Below are 22,247 nucleotides of genomic sequence, written 5' to 3' on the forward strand. Positions count from 1 at the left end.
AATGGGTCAGTTTTGTTTCTGCATTGGTTCAAGTGGTTTGGGTTTATCCAGCTTGACATGGCGTGACTCGAGCTGAGCTCAAAGCAGATTGGACGGTTGAGTTTAGTTGAACGCTGAGATGTCACTATGGGATAGTTTATGTTGACCTTCAATGTGTTACTATTTCAATGGTGGGCAAAGTAGCTGCACTTTGTTTGCCGAATAAATAACTATTTCATCGCAAGAGAAAAGTGTCTGTGCTTGTTTTTCAAATCTCTTTCAGATCTACCAGCCACAGACGTTTGTGTTCATAAACTTGTTTTAATAATTTTACTGTTGTAAACAAAGAAACAATGTAAAATTCTATATATAATCACTGACTTAGTGAATTAAGAACTTTCTTTCACACTTAACGCAATTAAGCACAAATTCGTAAAGCCATCAGAATTTATTTACACCCAGACTCGGGTAAGAATTGCTCAGCTCACAGGATCATAGAATCCCGACAGTACAGAAAGAGGCCATTCAGCCCATCGAGTCTGCACTGACAACAATCACACCAGGGCCCTACGGGGCCTAACCATCGTTCTATATAACTACAACATCATATGCCAACTTTTACACTCTATGCCCCGTCCAATAAAGGCAAGCCTGGCATATGTCTTCTTCACCACCTTGCCCACCTGGGGTGCCACCTTTAAGGATCTGTGGACTTGTACACCCAGATCCCTCTGTGTGTCTATACTCCTGATGGTTCAGCCATTAATTGTATAGCTTCCCCCCTACATTAGATCAACCAAAATGCATCACTTCACATTTATCTGGATTAAATTCTATCTGCCATTTGTCTGCCCGATTTCCCAGCCTATCTGTATCTATATCTCTGTCTATAGAGATTGCTACCCTAGAGGTCCTGCTTTCTACTCTTCTTCCTAACTCCCTAAATTGTTCTTGCATGACCTCCCTGCCCTTTCTGCCGATGTCATTTGAACAGATGTGGACAATGATGCCTGTCTAATTTCCCCCTCTTTTTAGGATGCTTTCTCTCCGCTCAGAGACATCAGGACCCTGGCACCAGGGAGGAAGACTACCATCCCGGAGACTCATTCACACCCACAGAACCAAGAGTCTGTCCTCTAACTATGAGGTCCCCCATTACCATTACTCCCCTACTCTTCATGGTTTTGTGAAGGGTAGGTCATGCCTCACAAACCTTATTGAGTTCTTTGAGAAGGTGACCAAAGAGGTGGATGAGGGTAAAGCAGTTGACGTGGTGTACATGGATTTTAGCAAAGTGTTTGATAAGGTTCCCCATGATAAGCTACTGCTGAAAGTACGGATGCATGGGATTGAGGGTGATTTAGCAGTTTGGATCAGGAATTGGCTAGCTGATAGAAGACAGAGGGTGATGTTTGATGGGAAATATTCAACCTGGAGCTCAGTTACAAGTGGTGTACCTCAGGGATCTGTTTTGGGGCCACTGCTGTTTGTCATTTTTATAAATGACCTAGATGAGGGTGTAGAAGGATGGATTAGTAAATTTGCTGACGACACCAAAGTTGGAGGAGTTGCAGACAGTGAGGATGGATGTTACAGTTTGCAGAGGGACATAGATAAGCTGCAGAGCTGGGCTGAGAGGAGGCAGATGGAGTTTAATACGGAAAAGTGTGAGGTGATTCACTTTGGTAAGAGTAACAGGAGTACAGAATATAGGGCTAATGGAAGGACTCTTGGTAGTGTTGACGAGCAGAGAGATCTCTGTGTACATGTGCATAGCTCCCTGAAAGTTGGCACCCAGGTTGATAGGGTTGTTAAGAAGGCGTACGGTGTCTTAGCTTTTATTAGTAGAGGGATTGAATTTCGGAGCCATGAGGTCATGTTGCAACTGTACAAAACTCTGGTGCGGCCGCACTTGGAGTATTGCGTACAGTTCTGGTCGCCGCATTATAAGAAAGATGTGGAGGCATTGGAAAGGGTGCAGAGGAGGTTTACCAGGATGTTGCCTGGTATGGTGGGAAGGTCTTATGAGGAAAGGCTGAGGGACTTGAGGTTATTTTCATTAGAGAGAAGAAGGTTACAAGGTGACCTAATTGAGGCATACAAGATGATCAGAGGGTTAGATAGGGTGGACAGTGAGAGCCTTTTACCTCGGATGGTGATGGCTAACACGAGGGGACATAGGTATAAATTAAGGGGTGGTAATTATAGGACGGATGCCAGAGGTAGGTTCTTTACTCAGAGGGTAGTAAGGGTGTGGAATGTCCTGCCTGCAGCAGTTGTGGACTCGCCAACTTTAAGGGCGTTCGAATGGTCAGTGGATAGGCATATGGATAATATTGGAATAGTTTAGGTTAGAGGGTCATTAGATTGGTTCCACTGGTCGGCGCAACATCGAGGGCTGAAGGGCCTGTACTGCGCTGGAATGTTCTATGTTTGTTTCCAGGGCCATTCTGCTGCAGGGTGTGGGACCTGCTTTCCCTGTAAACAGACACACAGATAAACCCTGCTGTTTAATTCGGTGCAGGTGGAGTAACAGACAACAATCAGGAAAATCGGGTCCGAGGTTCTCGGATTGTTTGAACCTTCCAAGTTAAAGGAGAGTGTGCTGGCGGCTGTATAAACACACTGAGATTCAGAAAGTTTAGTGCAGAGACCGGAACGGCAAAATGTTCAGCGTTTTTCTTGAGTGAGTTGTTTAAGTATTGGAAGAGAATTTGCTCTAATACTAGTAATTGAAATACGTGTGATGGAGCAGGTTCAAAATGGGAGATGGAGTGAAACCGGCATGGCACTCAAAGTACGTTATCGAATGTAATTAGTATAGTAGTCAGACTGATATGACTGAATGAAATATAACCAATATAATTACCCATGTAACCCACCAAAGTTGGTATAGTAAACACTTATTAATGAATATAGACAGTAGCCTCCTGAGGAACACTGGACATTGTCCAGCTGTCCAGCTTAATACGTGACTATAGCAAAAAGGAGAGTAAAATAAACATGTTTTCTTCACTAATTGATCTAAGTTAGCTAAACCACGATTATTGTAGAAACAGAATAGTTTGGATAAGGGCAGAGACTGGAACTACCATGGTTTCAAGGGCAAAGAGATGTACTAATGAGGGACCAATCTCAAGCAGGGTAGATAAAGGGCTAGCCCAGAAATAATGATGGTTAAAACAAGGAAATCTAAGGGTAAGAGAAGAGTTCTGAGATATGGAGCTGTAATGTGTATAAAAAGACTGTAAGCAGAATGATTCATTGGATGGTTCTGGACATCCTGGCTTTATTGTCTTGTACTGGAGGATAAAGTCTACTGCTTGGAAGATCAAGACTCAGACTCTCTGTTCTAATCGGCTAAAATCATTTGTCGTCCTGGGGAACCACGACATGCCCTACACTAAACAGAGATTTTAAACAGTACCCTACACTAAATGGGGATTTTAAACAGTATCCTACACTAAACAGAGATTTTAAACAGTGCCCTACACTAAACAGAGATTTTAAACAGTGCCCGACACTAAACAGAGATTTTAAACAGTGCCCGACACTAAACAGAGATTTTAAACAGTGTCCTACACTAAACAGAGATTTTAAACAGTACCCTACACTAAACGGGGATTTTAAACAGTGCCCTACACTAAACAGAGATTTTAAACAGTGCCCTACACTAAACAGAGATTTTAACCAGTGCCCCACACTAAACAGAGATTTTAAACAGTGCCCTACACTAAACAGAGATTTTAAACAGTGCCCGACACTAAACAGAGATTTTAAACAGTGCCCCACACTAAACAGAGATTTTAAACAGTGCCCTACACTAAACAGAGATTTTAAACAGTGCTCTACACTAAACAGAGATTTTAAACAGTACCCTACACTAAACAGAGATTTTAAACAGTGCCCTACACTAAACAGAGATTTTAAACAGTGCCCTACACTAAACAGAGATTTTAAACAGTACCCTACACTGAACAGAGATTTTAAACAGTGCCCTACACTAAACAGAGATTTTAACCAGTGCCCCACACTAAACAGAGATTTTAAACAGTGCCCTACACTAAACAGAGATTTTAAACAGTACCCTACACTAAACAGAAATTTTAAACAGTGCCCTACACTAAACAGAGATTTTAACCAGTGCCCCACACTAAACAGAGATTTTAAACAGTGCCCTACACTAAACAGAGATTTTAAACAGTGCCCTACACTAAACAGAGATTTTAAACAGTGCCCCACACTAAACAGAGATTTTAAACAGTGCCCTACACTAAACAGAGATTTTAAACAGTGCTCTACACTAAACAGAGATTTTAAACAGTACCCTACACTAAACAGAGATTTTAAACAGTGCCCTACACTAAACAGAGATTTTAAACAGTGCCCTACACTAAACAGAGATTTTAAACAGTACCCTACACTGAACAGAGATTTTAAACAGTGCCCTACACTAAACAGAGATTTTAACCAGTGCCCCACACTAAACAGAGATTTTAAACAGTGCCCTACACTAAACAGAGATTTTAAACAGTACCCTACACTAAACAGAAATTTTAAACAGTGCCCTACACTAAACAGAGATTTTAAACAGTGCCCTACACTAAACAGAGATTTTAAACAGTGCCCTACACTAAACAGAGATTTTAAACAGTACCCTACACTAAACAGAGATTTTAAACAGTACCCTACACTAAACAGAGATTTTAAACAGTGCTCTACACTAAACAGAGATTTTAAACAGTACCCTACACTAAACAGAGATTTTAAACAGTGCCCTACACTAAACAGAGATTTTAAACAGTGCCCTACACTAAACAGAGATTTTAAACAGTACCCTACACTAAACAGAGATTTTAAACAGTGCCCTACACTAAACAGAGATTTTAAACAGTGCCCTACACTAAACAGAGATTTTAAACAGTACCCTACACTAAACAGAGATTTTAAACAGTGCCCTACACTAACCAGAGATTTTAAACAGTGCCCTACACTAAACAGAGATTTTAAACATTGTCCTACACTAAACAGAGATTTTAAACAGTGCCCTACACTAAACAGAGATTTTAAACATTACCCTACACTAAACAGAGATTTTAAACAGTACCCTACACTAAACAGAGATTTTAAACAGTGCCCTACACTAACCAGAGATTTTAAACAGTGCCCTACACTAAACAGAGATTTTAAACATTGTCCTACACTAAACAGAGATTTTAAACATTGTCCTACACTAAGCAGAGATTTTAAACAGTGCCCGACACTAAACAGAGATTTTAAACAGTACCCGACACTAAACAGAGATTTTAAACAGTGCCCTACACTAAACAGAGATTTTAAACAGTACCCGACACTAAACAGAGATTTTAATCAGTACCCCACACTAAACAGAGATTTTAAACAGTACCCTACACTAAACAGAGATTTTAAACAGTACCCTACACTAAACAGAGATTTTAAACAGTGCCCTACACTAAACAGAGATTTTAAACAGTACCCAACACTAAACAGAGATTTTAAACAGTACCCGACACTAAACAGAGATTTTAAACATTGCCCTACACTAAACAGAGATTTTAAACAGTGTCCTACACTAAACAGAGATTTTAAACAGTGCCCTACACTAAACAGAGATTTTAAACAGTGCCCTACACTAAACAGAGATTTTAAACAGTGCCCGACACTAAACAGAGATTTTAAACAGTGTCCTACTCTAAACAGAGATTTTAAACAGTGCCCTACACTAAACAGAGATTTTAAACAGTGCCCTACACTAAACAGAGATTTTAAACAGTGCCCTACACTAAACAGAGATTTTAAACAGTACCCTACACTAAACAGAGATTTTAAACAGTGTCCTACACTAAATAGAGATTTTAAACAGTACCCTACACTAAACAGAGATTTTAAACAGTGCCCTACACTATACAGAGATTTTAAACAGTGTCCTACACTAAACAGAGATTTTAAACAGTACCCTACACTAAACAGAGATTTTAAACAGTGCCCTACACTAACCAGAGATTTTAAACAGTGTCCTACACTAAACAGAGATTTTAACCAGTGCCCCACACTAAACAGAGATTTTAAACAGTGCCCTACACTAAACAGAGATTTTAAACAGTGCCCTACACTAAACAGAGATTTTATACAGTGCCCTACACTAAACAGAGATTTTAAACAGTGCCCTACACTAAACAGAGATTTTAAACATTGCCCTATACTAAACAGAGATTTTAAACAGTGCCCTACACTAAACAGAGATTTTAAACAGTACCCTACACTAAACAGAGATTTTAAACAGTGTCCTACACTAAACAGAGATTTTAAACTACACTAAACAGAGATTTTAAACAGTGCCCTACACTAAAAGACAATTTAGCATGGCCAATCCAAATTTAGTGTATATCTTGGGACAGTAAGCGATAATTCAGCATTGCCAATCCACGTAACCAACACATCTTGGACACTAAGGGGCAAATTAACAGAGCCAGTCCACCGAATCAACACATTTTGAGACAGTAAGTGGCAATTTAGCATGGCCAATCCTCCTCTTGTACATAGTCTGGGACACTAATGTGCAATTTAGCATGGCCAATCCACCTAACCTAGTCAGTTTAGGACACTCAGGGGAATTTAGCAATAAGGGATAATTTAGCATGGCCAATCCACCTCTTGTACACAGCTTGGGATACAAACGGGATTTTAACATGTCCAATTGACCTCTCATCCACATCTTTAGCATCTAAGGATGGCCAATCCAGCTCTGGTACACATCTTGGGACACGAAGGAGCAATATAGCAAGGCAAATACTCCTCTGGTACACATTGTGGAACACTAAAGTGAATTTAGCGCGGTCAATCCACATCTTGTACACTGCTTGGGAGACAAAGCGGCAATTTAACAAGATCAGTTCACACCTCGTACACACCTTGGAATAGTAAGGGGAATTTAGCAGAGCCAATCCATCTCTCACACATGGCTTGGGACACTAAGGAGCAATTTAGGATGACCAATCCACCCAACCTTTGGCCGTGTCAGGGATTTTAACATCTCCAATTCTCATCCACATCTTGGGGCGCTAAAGGAAATTTAGCCTGGCCAATCCACCTCTCGTACGCATATTGGGACACTAAGGGGCAATTTAGCATGGCCAATCCACCAACCTACACATCTTAGGACACGATGGGGAATTTGGCATGGCCAATAAACCTAATCTACACATTTTGGGACATTAGGGGGCAATTTAGTCTGGTGAATCCACCCTACCTACAAATCTTGTAAATTAGCATTTCCAATCCACCTAACCTACATATTTGGGACACTAAGGAACAATTTAGCATGGCCAATCTACTAAACCTACACATTTTGGGACACTAAGGGGCCATTTATCATGGCCAATCCATCTGGAATAAGGTCTGTTGTGTTGCCTCTGGAGCTATTATTTTTCTTTTCCTTCCCCGAACGCTGTCTTGTCTCTTTTTACCCCCACCCCCAGCACCCCCAGCACCCCCTATCTTCTCCAATTCTGTCCTTCCTCATCTGAGGCCTGTCCCAGTCCCTGTTTTACACCAATATTTCTTACCTCTTTGGCTGTTATCTGTGTCAGGGCCAACTCTTGTTTGAACAATTCTGTCAGTTTGGGGAGACCCACTGAGTCTCCTTTGCACCCCCAGGATATCCTTTTCTCAAGTCAGGAGACCAAAACTGTCCACAGTAACTCCAGATGTGTCCTCCCCAGCACCTTATACATAGCCTCACTGCTTTTAAACTCCATCCCTCCAGCAACGAAGGACAAAATTCCAGTTGCCTTCTTCATCCCCTGCTGCAAACCAACTCCTTGAGATTCCTGCACAAGGACGCCCAGATCCCTCTGCACAGCTGGGATTTTTTCCCATTGAAAGAATAGACCATCTTGCTGTTGTTCCTGCCATTTCTTGAGATGACATGGAGTGAATCAAAGTGGCTGAGGACTGATATCTGGGCTGCTGGGGCCCACTGGAGGAGACCAGGAGGGTCATCGGCTCAGCACTCTGGCCATCTATACTCACACCTGACCGTCTATATTCACACCTGACCATCTATATTCACAACTGACCATCGATACTCACACCTGACCATCTATATTCACATCTGACCATCTATAGTCACACCAGACCATCCATACTCACACCTGACCATCTATATTCACACCTGACCATCTATACTCACACCTGACCATCTATATTCACACCTGACCATCTATACTCACACCTGACCATCTATACTCACACCTGACCATCGATACTCACCCCTGACAATCTATACTCACACCTGACCATCAATATTCACACCTGACCATCTATACTCACACCTGACCATCGATACTCACCCCTGACAATCTATACTCACACCTGACCATCTATATTCACACCTGACCATCTATATTCACACCTGACCATCTATACTTACACCTGACCATATATATTCACACCTGACCATCTATACTCACACCTGACCATCTATACTCACACCTGACCGTCTATATTCACACCTGACCATCTATATTCACACCTGACCATCTATACTCACACCTGACCGTCTATATTCACACCTGACCATCTATATTGCCACCTGACCATCATACTCACACCTGACCATCTACACTCACACCCGACCATCTATACTCAAACCTGACCGTCTATATTCACACCTGACCATCTATAATCACACCTGACCATCAATACTCACACCTGACCGTCTATATTCACACCTGACCATCTATACTCACACCTGACCATCTATATTCACACCTGACCATCTATACTCACAGCTGACCATCTATATTCACACCTGACCATCTATATTCACACCTGACCATCTATATTCATACCAGACCATCTATACTCACACCAGGCCATCCATACTCACACCTGACCATCTATATTCACACCTGACCATCTATACTCACAACTGACCATCTATATTCACACCTGACCATCTATACTCACACCGGTGCAGCTTTGTTCACCCCTGACGATCAATACTCACACCGGACCATCTATATTCACTCCTGACCATCTATATTCAAACCTGACCATCTATACTCACACCTGACCATCTATACTCACACCTGACCATCTATACTCACACCTGACCGTCTACATTCACACCTGACCATCTATATTCACACCTGACCATCTATACTCACACCTGACCAACTATATTCATACCTGACCATCTATACTCACACCTGACCATCTAAATTCACACCTGACCATCGATATTCTCACCTGACCATCTATATACGCTCCTGACCATCTATAATCACGCCTGACCATCTGTACTCACACCTGACCATCGATACTCACACCTGACCATCTGTATTCGCTCCTGACCATCTATATTCACACCTGACCATCTATACTCACACCGGACCATCAATATTCACCCCTGACCATCTATACACACACCTGACCATCTATATTCACACCTGACAATCTATACTCACACCTGACCATCTATATTCACACCTGACCATCTATACTCACACCTGACCAACTATATTCATACCTGACCATCTATAATCACACCTGACCATCTATATTCATCCCTGACCATCTATACTCACACCTGACCATCTATATTCACACCTGACCATCTATACTCAAACCGGACCATCTATATTCACCCCTGACCATCGATACTCACACCTGACCATCTATACTCACACCTGACCATCTATACTCACACCTGACCATCTATATTCACACCTGACCATCTATATTCTCCCCTGACCATCGATACTCACACCTGACCATCTATATTAACTCCTGACCATCTATGTTCAAACCTGACGATCTATATTTGCACCTAACTATCTATACTCATTCCGGAACATCGATATGCACACTTGACAATCTAAACTCGCACCTGACCATCTATATTCACCCCTGACCATCTATACTCACACCTGACCATCTATATTCACACCTGACCATCTATACTCACACCGGAGCAGCTTTGTTCACCCCTGACGATCAATACTCACACCGGACCATCTATATTCACTCCTGACCATCTATATTCAAACCTGACCATCTATACTCACACCTGACCATCTATATTCACACCTGACCATCTATACTCACACCTGACCATCTATATTCACACCTGGCCATCTATATTCACACCTGACCATCGATACCCACACCGGACCATCTATATTCACACCTGACCATCTATATTCACACCTGACCATCTATTTTCACCCCTGACCATTGATACTCACAACGGACCATCTATATTCACTCCTGACCATCTATATTCACACCTGACCATCTATATTCACACCTGACCATCTATATTTACACCTGGCGATCTATATTCACACCTGACCATCTATACTCACACCTGACCGTCTATATTCACACCTGACCATCTATATTCACACCTGACCATGTATATTCACACCTGACCATCTATACTCACACCTGACCATCGAAACTCACACCTCACCATCTATATTCATACCTGACCATCTATACTCACACCTGACCATCGATACTCACACCAGACCATCCATATTCACCCCTGACCATCTATACTCACACCTGACCATCTATATTCACAACTGACCATCGATACTCACATCTGACCATCTATATTCACACCTGACCATCTATACTCACACCTGACCATCTATATTCACCCCTGACCATCAATATTCACACCTGACCATCTATACTCGCACCTGACCATCGATACTCACCCCTGACCATCTATACTCACACCTGACCATCTATACTCACCCCTGACCATCGATACTCACCCCTGACCATCTATACTCACACCTGACCATCTATATTCACACCTGACCATCTATAATCACACCTGACCATCTATATTCACACCTGACCATCTATACTCACACCTGACCATCTATATTCACACGTGACCATCTATACTCACACCTGACCATCGAAAGTCACACCTGGCCATCTATATTCACACCTGACCATCTATACTCACACCTGACTGTCTATATTCACACCTGACAATCTATACTCACACCTGACCATCTATACTCACACCTGACCATCTATACTCACACCTGACCGTCTATATTCACACCTGACCATCTATATTCACACCTGACCATCTATACTCACACCTGACCATCTATATTCACACCTGAACATCTATATTCTCCCCTGTCCATCTATATTCACACCTGACCATCAATATTCATACCAGAAAATCTATACTCACACCAAACCATCTATACTCACACCTGACCATCTATACTCACACCTGACCATCTATATTCACACCTGGCCATCGATACTCACACCTGACCATCGATACTCACTCCTGACCATCTATATACACACCTGACCATCTATACTCACACCTGACCATCTATATTCACACCTGACCATCGATACTCACACCTGACCATCTACATTCACACCGGACCATCTATACTGACACCTGACAATTATATTCACATCTGACCATCTATACTCACACCTGACCATTTATACTCACACCTGACAATCTATATTCACCCCTTACCAACTATACTCACACCTGACCATCTCTATTCACACCTGACCATCTATACTCACACCGGACCATCTATATTCACACCTGGCCATCTATACTCACACCTGACCATCTATACTCAGACCTGACCATCTCTATTCACACCTGACCATCTATACTCACAGCGGACCATCTATATCAAACCTGACAATCGATACTCACAGCTGACCATCTATATTCACTCCTGACCATCTATATTCACACCTGACCATCTATACTCACACCTGACCATCGATACTCACACCTGACCATCTACATTCACTCCTGACCATCTACATTCACACCTGACCATCCATTCTCACACCTGACCATCTATATTCACACCTGACCATCTATACTCACACCTGACCGACTATATTCACACCTGACCATCTATACTCACACCTGACCGACTATACTCACACCTGACCATCTATATTAACACCTGACCATCTATACTCACACCTGACCGTCTATATTCACACCTGACCATCTATATTCACACCTGACCATCTATACTCACACCTGACCATCTATATTCACACCTGACCATCTATATTCACACCTGACCATCTATATTCACTCCTGACCACCTATATTCATACCAGAAAATCTATACTCACACCAAACCATCTATACTCACACCTGACCATCTATACTCACACCTGACCATCAATATTCACACCTGACCATTGATACTCACACCTGACCATCGATACTCACACCTGACCATCTATATTCACACCTGACCATCGATACTCACACCTGACCATCTATATTCACACCGGACCATCTATACTCACACCTGACCATTATATTCACACCTGACCATCTATATTGCCACCTGACCATCATACTCACACCTGACCATCTACACTCACACCCGACCATCTATACTCAAACCTGACCGTCTATATTCACACCTGACCATCTATAATCACACCTGACCATCAATACTCACACCTGACCGTCTATATTCACACCTGACCATCTATACTCACACCTGACCATCTATATTCACACCTGACCATCTATACTCACAGCTGACCATCTATATTCACACCTGACCATCTATATTCACACCTGACCATCTATACTCACACCAGGCCATCCATACTCACACCTGAAATCTATATTTACACCTGACCATCTATACTCACACCTGACCATCTATATTCACACCTGACCATCTATACTCACACCGGACCATCTATACTCACCCCTGACCATCTATATTCACACCTGACCATCTATACTCACACCTGACCATCTATACTCACGCCTGACCATCTCTATGCACACCTGACCATCTATACTCACACCTGACCATCTATATTCACACCTGACCATCTATATTCACACCAGACCATCTATACTCACACCTGACCATCTATATTCACACCTGACCATCTATACTCTCACCTGACCATCTATATTCACACCTGACCATCTATATTCACACCTGACCATCTATACTCACACCTGACCATCTATATTCACACCCGACCATCTATATTCACACCTGACCATCTATACTCACACCTGACCATCTATACTCACACCAGACCATCGATATTCACACCTGACCATCTATACTCACACCTGACCATCTATATTCACACCTGACCATCTATATTCACACCTGACCATCTATACTCACACCTGACCATCTATATTCACACCTGACCATCTATACTCACACCTGAGCATCTATACTCACACCTGACCATCTATATTCACACCTGACCATCGATATTCACACCTGACCATCTATACTCACACCTGACCATCGATATTCACACCTGACCATCTATACTCACACCTGACCATCTATACTCACACCTGACCATGTATATTCACACCTGACCATCTATACTCACACCTGACCATCTATATTCACACCTGACCATCGATATTTACACCTGACCATCTATACTCACACCTGACCATCGATACTCACACCTGACCATCTATATTCGCACCTGAGCATCTATACTCACACCTGACCATCTATACTCACACCTGACCATCTATACTCGCACCTGACCATCTATACTCACACCTGGCCATCTATACTCACACCTGACCATCTATACTCTCACCTGACCATCTATACTCACTCCTGACCATCTATATTCACACCTGACCATCTATACTCACACCTGACCATCTATACTCACACCTGACCATCTATGTTCACACCTGGCCGTCTATATTCACGCCTGACCATCTGTACTCACACGTGACTCACAGAGTGCTGGCGAATAGAGTAAAGAGGACTGTAGACAGGGCTTTAAACTAATTGGGCGGGGGGGAGGGTGCGAGGGTAGGTGACATTACGGGGTCTAATGTTAAGGAGAGGGTACAGGTAAGGGAAGAGGCCGAAGATGTCCCAATAATAGATGGAGTAGGGGGCGTGAGTATGGTTGGTGGCGTTATGGCAAATAGGGTCCAGGTGAAGGCTGGGATGAAAGCACTTTATCTGAATGCACGAAGCATTCGGAATAAAGTGGATGAGCTGGTGGCGCAGATCAGCACAAATGGATATGATCTGGTGGCCATTACAGAGACGTGGCTGCAAGGTGACAGGGACTGGGAGCTGAATGTCCAGGGGTATCAAGTGTTTAGGAAGGATAGGCGGGAGGGAAAAGGGGGGGGCGTAGCTCTGCTGATTAAGGATAGCATCAGGGTGGTAGCAAGGGATGATATTGGAGCCAAAGAGCAGAAAGTGGAATCATTGTGGGTAGAGATTAGGAACAGCAAAGGGAGGAAGACGCTGGTGGGTGTCGTCTATAGGCCCCCAAATAATGATCTGGAGGTGGGGCGGGCTGTTAACGCGCAAATAAATGCGGCGTGCAGGAATGGGACGGCCGTAATTATGGGGGATTTCAATCTGCATATTGATTGGTCGACCCATGTTGGACACGGTGGGCTCGAGGAGGAGTTCTTGAAATGCTGCCGGGATACTTTCCTCGAACAGTGTGTGTTGGAGCCGACGAGGGAGCGAGCTATCTTGGATCTGGTGCTATGTAATGAGGCGGGTAGAATTAGGGACCTTGCGGTGAAGGATCCTCTTGGGGAGAGTGATCATTGTATGGTGGAGTTTCTGGTGCAGATGGAGGAGGAGAAAGTGGGTTCCCGGACACGCGTCCTTTGTTTGAACAGAGGGGAGTACGGTCGGATGAGAGAAGAATTGGCGAATGTGGACTGGGGGAGCGCGTTGGAAGGTAGGTCTGCTGAGGAGCAGTGGAGGATCTTTAAGGAGATCTTTCTTGGTGCTCAGCGGAAATTTATTCCGATGGTTAAAAAGGACTGTAGGAGGAGAGGTAATAAGCCGTGGATAACGAAGGAGGTGAAGGAAAGTGTTAAACTAAAAGCGGAGGAATTTAGAGTAGCTAAGAGTAGTGGGCGAGAAGAGTATTGGGAGAGGTTTAAATGTCAACAAAGATTGACAAAGAAGTTGATAAAGAAGGGTAGGAGAAACTATGAAGCTGGGCTAGCGCTTAATATAAAAAAGGATAGCAAGAGTTTTTATAAATATATAAAAAGGAAGAGGCTGGCTAGGGTGAACGTTGGTCCTTTAGAGGATGAGAGGGGGCACTTAGTGGTAGGGGATGGGGATATGGCTAAGGTCTTGAATAACTTTTTTATTTCTGTGAGGGGGACGTGAATAATTTGCCGGGTGTTAGCGATGGAAAGGTGGTAGGACTGGAGGGTCTTAATGACATTACTGTTACTAGAAAGGCGGTGCTCGACAGACTGGAGGGGCTGATTGTGGACAAGTCCCCAGGACCGGATGGAATGCATCCGAGGGTTCTGAAAGAAATGGTGGAGGTGATAGTGGATGCCTTGGTGGTTATTTTCCAGACGTCGCTGGATTCCGGAGAAGTGCTGGAAGATTGGAAAGCGGCTAATGTTACGCCGTTGTTTAAGAAGGGTGCCAGGCAAAAGGCAGGGAATTATAGGCCGGTTAGTTTAACGTCTGTGGTAGGTAAAATGTTAGAATCCGTCATTAAGGAGGAAATTGCGAGGCATCTTGAGAGGAATTGCTTGATAGAGCAGACGCAGCACAGTTTCATTAAAGGGAAGTCGTGTCTGACAAATTTACTGGAGTTCTATGAGGATGTGTCTAGGGCAGTGGATAGAGGAGAGCTGGTGGATGTGGTCTTTCAGGATTTTCAGAAGGCGTTTGACAAAGTACCTCACAAAAGGTTATTGCAGAAGGTCGAGGGACATGGAGTTGGGGGTAGGGTGTTAGCGTGGATAGAGGATTGGTTGTCAAATAGGAGGCAGAGAGTGGGGGTCAACGGGTGCTATTCGGATTGGCGGTTGGTGACTAGTGGAGTGCCCCAGGGGTCGGTGCTGGGGCCTCAGCTTTTTACCATTTATATAGATGATCTGGAGGAGGGAACCGAGTGTAGGGTGTCGAAATTTGCTGATGACACCAAGATTGGAGGAAAGACAAATTGTGCGGAGGGTGTGGAGAGTCTGCAGAAGGATCTAGATAGGCTGGGCAAATGGGCCAGGAAATGGCAAATGGAATTTAATGTTGGCAAGTGCGAGGTGGTCCACTTTGGTAGGAATAATGGTAGGAAGGACTATTACTTGCGTGGCAAAAGACTGCAGCAGGCGACGGTGCAGAGGGACCTCGTGGTCCTTGTGCATGAGTTGCAAAAACCCAGCTTGCAGGTGCAGCAGGTGGTCAGGAAGGCGAATGAGATGTTGGCCTTCATAGCGAGGGGGATTGAATATAAAAGTAGGGAGATCTTGCTGCGGCTGTATAGGGCATTGGTGAGGCCGCAGCTGGAGTACTGTGTGCAGTTTTGGGCGCCGTACTTACGCAAGGATATTTTGGCCTTAGAGGGAGTGCAGAGGAGGTTTACTAGGCTGATTTCAGAGTTGAGGGGGTTGAGCTATGAGGAGAGGCTGAATAAACTAGGCTTGTACTCGTTAGAGTTTAGAAGAATGAGGGGAGATCTTATTGAGACGTATAAGATGATGAATGGGATGGATAGGATAGAGGTGGAGAGACTCTTCCCGCTCAGAAAGGACAGTAGGACTAGGGGGCACAGCCTCAAGATAAAGGGGAGGCGGTTTAGAACGGAGTTGAGGAGGAACTTCTTCACTCAAAGGGTGGTGAATCTCTGGAATTCTCTGCCCGTTGAAGTGGTGGAGGCTGCCTCGCTAAATATTTTTAAGACGCGGGTTGATAGGTTTTTGATAAGCGAGGGGATTAAGGGTTATGGGGAGAGGGCGGGAATGTGGAACTGAGCCACGACAGATCAGCCATGATCTTATTGAATGGCGGGGCAGGCTCGAAGGGCTAGATGGCCTACTCCTGCTCCTATTTCTTATGTTCTTATGTTCTTTAGACATTGAGAAAGGTTATCAAAAATTGCAAAGGATCTTGATCAGCTGGGGAAGTGGCCTGAGAAATGGCAAATGGAGTTCAATGCAGACAAGTGTAAGGCGTTGCATTTTGGAAAGTTAAATCAAAGTGGGGCGTTCATTGTGAATGGTGGGGCCTGAGGGGAAACCGTGGAACTCGGAGTTCAGGTACATGGTTTTCGAAAGGCTGAGTCACCGGTAGGCAGGGCAATGGAGAAGGTTTTCGGCACACTAGCCTTCATCTGCCTGGGCATTGAGTGTATCAGTTGGAAAGTTATGCTGCAGTTATACAGGACATTGGTCAGGCCGCACCTGGAGGATTTCATTCAGTTTTGTTCACCTTGCTATAGGAAAGATGCTATTTAACTGAAGAGGGTGCTGAAGAGATTGACAAGGATGTTGCCAGGACTGAAGCGATTGGGTTTCCGGGAGAGATTTGATAGGCTAGGACTATTTTCTTTGAAGCATAGGAAACTGAGAGGTGATCTTACAGTGATTTATAAGGTCATAAGAGCATAAGTAGGGGAATGCATTCAGTGTTTTGACCTGAGTCAGGGAAGCGAGGACGGAGGTTTAGTTGAGAGGGAAGAGAATGAATGAGAACCTGTTTTTTTACACACAAAGTGGTATGTGTGTGGAGTGAGCTTCCAGAGGAAGTGGTTGAGGCAGGGACATTGGCAACATTTAAAAGGCATTTGAGCCAGATACAAGGAAAAAAAATAGAGGGATATGTGCAAAATGCAGGCAAATGGGGTTAGCTTAGATGGGCTTTTGTGTAGACATGAACCAGATTGGGTCGGAGGGTCTGTCTCCGTGCCATTTCTTTTTTATGATTCTATGAACTCATTGACAGAATTTACCCTGTCAATCCCCTTATAAATCTGATATGTTCCACCGAGGTCACCTAAATTCAGAGAATATTTATATTGCTGAAGGAAGCCATTTGGTCGATCGATTCTGCTCCAATTCTCTGACAGAATATCTTACTAAGGCCCTAACAACATCATCACAAGTCTTTTTACACCAAAGGATAATTTAGCAGGGCCAATCCACATAACGTACACAGCTTTGGACACCAGGGGACATTAAATCATAGAACCCTACAGTGCAGACAGAGGCCCTTCGGCCCATCGAGTCTGTACCGAACACAATCCCAGCCAGGCCCTGCCCACATACCTGTACATATTATACCCACTAATCCCTCTAACCTACACATCCCTGGAGACTAAGGGGCAATTTCTTAGCACGGCCAATCAGCCTAACCCACACATCTTTGGACTGTGGGAGGAAACCAGAGCACCCGGAGGAAACCCACGCAGACACGAGGAGAATGTGCAAACTCCACACAGACAGTGACCCGAGCCGGGAATCGATCCCAGGACCCTGGAGCTGTGAAGCAGCAGCGCTAACCCACTGTGCTAACTTGCTGCCCAATTGTACCATGGTCAATCCACCTAACCAGACCAGTAACCCTCATATCAGCCCAAATCAGCCTAATGTCAGCTTCATGTCCAAAGACGTGTAGCTAATAGGGTTTCTTTTTAATTATTTGATTTGATTTATTATTGTCACATGTACTAGCACACAGTGAAGAGTACTGTTTACTACATGCAATGCAGGCAAAGCATTCTGCTCGGAGAGAAGGAAATGAAAGACTGCAGAATGTAACGTTACAGCCATAGCTAGGATGTTGAGAAAGAACAACTTAATGCAAGGTAAATCCAATCAAAAGTCTGACAGCAGCAGGGAAGAGGCTGCTCTTGAGTCGGTTGGTACGTGACCTCAAATTTTTGTATACTTTCCCCAGTGGAAGAAGTTGGAAGAGAGAATGTCCGGGGTGTGTGTGGGGTCCTTAATTATCCCGGCTGCTTTCCTGAGGCAACGGGAAGTGCAGACTGAGTCAATGGATGGGAGGCTGGTTTGTGTGATGATCTGGGCTACATTCATGAACTTCTGTAGTTCCTTGTGGTCTTGGGCAGAGCAGGAGCCCAGACCAAGCTGTGATACAACCAGAAATAAAAATGCTTTCTATGGTGCATCAGTAAACGTCGGTGAGAGTCGGAGCTGATATGCCAAATTTCCTCAGTCTTCAGAGAAAGTAGAGGCGTTGGTGAGCTTTCTTAACTATAGCATCAGCACGGAGGACCAGGACAAGTTGTTGGTGATCTAGGAACCTAAAAACATAACGTTCGCACCCAATTCTACTTAGTCCCCATTGATGTAGACAGGGGGATGTTCTCCTTTACGCTGATTGAAGTCGATGACAACCTCCTTCATTGTGCTGAAGTTGAGCGACAGATAATTGTTGCCAAACCCTCTCACCAGATTGTCTCTCTCATTCCGATAACCCGTCTCATCTTTGTCTGAGATCCGACTGAGATACGGTGGTGTCGTCAGCAAACTTGGAAATGGAATTGGAGGGGAGTTTGGCCACACAGTCTGGAATGTATAAGGAGTATTGTAGGAAGCTGAGGACACAGCCCTGTGGGGCTCCGGGGTTGAAGCTGGTTGTTGAGGAGGTGCTGTTGCCTGTCCTTACTGCTTGTGGTCTGTGAGTTGGGAAATTCATGATCCAGTTACAGAAGGAGGTACTGAGGCCCAGGCTAAGAAGTTTGGAGATGAGTTCCATGGGAATCATGGTGTTAAAGGCTGAACTGTAGTTAATAAATTTGAGTCTGACATCGACGCATTTGTTTTCTAGGTGTTCCAGTGTTGAGTGCAGGTGTTTGCTATGGGCCTGTCGTGGTGGTAGGCAAACTGTAGTGGATCCAGGTAGTCTGGGAGACTGGAACTGATTTGTGCCTTTCAAAGCACTTCATAATGATGGACATCAGAGCCACCAGTAGTCACTGAGGCACACTGCTTGGTTTCTCTTTGGTACCGGAATGATGTTCATCTTCTTGAAGCAGATAGGGACCTCAAACTGTTGTAAAGAGAGGTTGAAGATGTCTGCAAATCCCCCTACCAGCAGATCCGTGCAGGGTCTGAGTGCATGTCCGCGCCAGTTTCTTTCTATGGGTGGACTTTCTAGAAAGCTGCTCTGATGATGGCAGATAAAAGGTTCACCCAGGGCTTCCATGGTGGAGGAGGTGTTCTCACTGATCCCTTGTTTAAAATGGACATAGAATGCACTGAGCTCATCAGGGAGGGATGCGTTGGAGCCGGCAGTTTTACATGTCTTACTCTTGTAGCCTGTTATGTCTTGCAAACCTTCCCATAGTCACTGGGGTTCTGTGAGTCTAGCCTGGAACCCGAGCTTGTTCTGGTTCTGTATTTTTGCACCTTTGATGGATTTCATTAGATCAATGGGTTGACCATGCGGAATTGCCCCCTCGTGTCGAAAGCTGTGTAGGTTGGGTGGATTGGTCACGTTAAATTGCTCCTTAGTGTCAAAACTATCAGAGAATCTTCTGAAGGAGTGATTTTTTTTCTCTCTGCTCTTGGAGATGTAAAGCTTGATCAGGGTTAGTCAGCGTGGCTTCATCAGAGGGAGGTCATACTGAACAATTTTTATTTGAATGTTTTCAGGAGGTGACTCAATGTGTATCGATGGTAAGGATTTCAGCAAAGCCTTTGACAAGTTCCACATGGGAAACTTGTAAGGAAGGTAAAGGCACACGGGGTCCAGGGCAATTTGATAAAGTGGATTTAAGTTGTAGCTCAGTTACAGAAGGCAGAGGGTGATGACAGAAGGCTGTTTCAATGACTGGAAGCCAGGGTCTATTAGAGCACTACAGGTAACTGTGATGGGTCCCCTGTTATTCATCATTTATATCAATGATATTGATGACGATATAATGGGTAGAAATAGTAAGTGTGCGGATGACAAAACATTGGCTGGATGGTTAACAGTGATGCTGAGTGTCTTGGATTACAAGAAAATAAATACAGAACGGTCAAATGGGCAGGTAAGTAGCAGAAAGAATTTAACCTTGAAAGGTGTGAGGTTATACACTTTGGAAGGACAAATATGACAAGGAATTATTCAGTGGATGGCAGGACACAAAGACGTTCTGTGGAACAATGGGTAGTTGGTGTGTTTGTCCACAAATCTCTGAACTGGGAAGAGCATGTTAGGGTCATGAAAGAAAGACTTTTGAGAAACCTACCTTTATCAATCAAGGCATAGATTACAAAAACAGGGAAGTCTTGCTGAAGTTGTGTAGAACTTTGTTGAGGCCACAGCTGGAATATTGTGTGCAGTTCTATTCACCAAATTATGAAGGATGTAATTGCGCTGGAGGGGGTGCTGAGGAGATTCCCCGGGATGCTGCCTGGGATGGAACATTTCGGTTATAGAGAAAGGTTGAATAGGCATTGGTTGTGTTTTTTTGGAACAAAGAAGACCGAGGGGGTGACCTGATTGAGGTGTACAAGATTATAAGGAACATGGGCAGTGTGGATAAGGAGCAACTTAGTTGAAGGGTCAGTCACAAAGGGACACAGGTTGAAGGTGAGGGGGAGGAGGGTTAGGGGGCATGTGAGGATAAACCTTTTTACCTAGACTGTCTGGAATGTGCTGTCCTGGAGAATGGTGGAGGCGGGTTACTTCAGATCATTTAAACATGTTATTTGATGAGCATTTGGTACATTATAACATTCAGGACTATTGACCACGTGCTGGGAAATGAGATTTGGTGGCAGTTCATGTGTTTCTCGTGTGCCAGTGCAGACTCAGAGGGTGGAAAGGCCTCTTCTGCACTCGATGACAATATGGCTATAATTCTGTGATTCTAAACTGCACATCTGTGGACACAATGGAACAGTTTAGAATGGTCAATCTACCGAACATGCACACCTTTGCATTGTAGGCATAAATCAGAGCACCTGGAGGAAACCCATGCAGACACGAGGAGAATATTAAAATTCCACATGACAGTCAACCAAAGCCAGAATCGAACCCGGGTCTTTGGTGCTGAAAGGCCGTGGGGCTAACCACTGCGCCACAAATGAGTTCAGTGTCAGCCTGTTTAACCTGTCTTTATAAGACAACCCCTCCATACTGGGGATCATTCTTCTCTGAACTGCCCCCCAACAATATAATATCTTCCCTTATATAAGTGTTCCAAAAATGCTCTGAGAACACCAGCTGTGGTCTCACCTGTACCCTGGACAGTTGCAACGAGATTTTCTGACTCTTATACTCTAGCCCCCCTTGAAATAAGGAGCAATATTCCATTTAGCTCTCCTGATTATCTGCAGTGCCTGGGTGCAAGATTTCTGTGTTTCCTGCACAAGTCCCTCCCAAATCTTTTTGTGTTGCAGCTTTCTGCAGATTTTGGCCATTTAACACTTGCTATTTCCTGGGGAAATG

This window comes from Carcharhinus amblyrhynchos, unplaced genomic scaffold (genome assembly GCF_965287045.1).
Source record: "Carcharhinus amblyrhynchos unplaced genomic scaffold, sCarAmb.v2.hapA scaffold_68, whole genome shotgun sequence".
In the NCBI taxonomy this organism is placed as follows: Eukaryota; Metazoa; Chordata; class Chondrichthyes; order Carcharhiniformes; family Carcharhinidae; genus Carcharhinus; species Carcharhinus amblyrhynchos.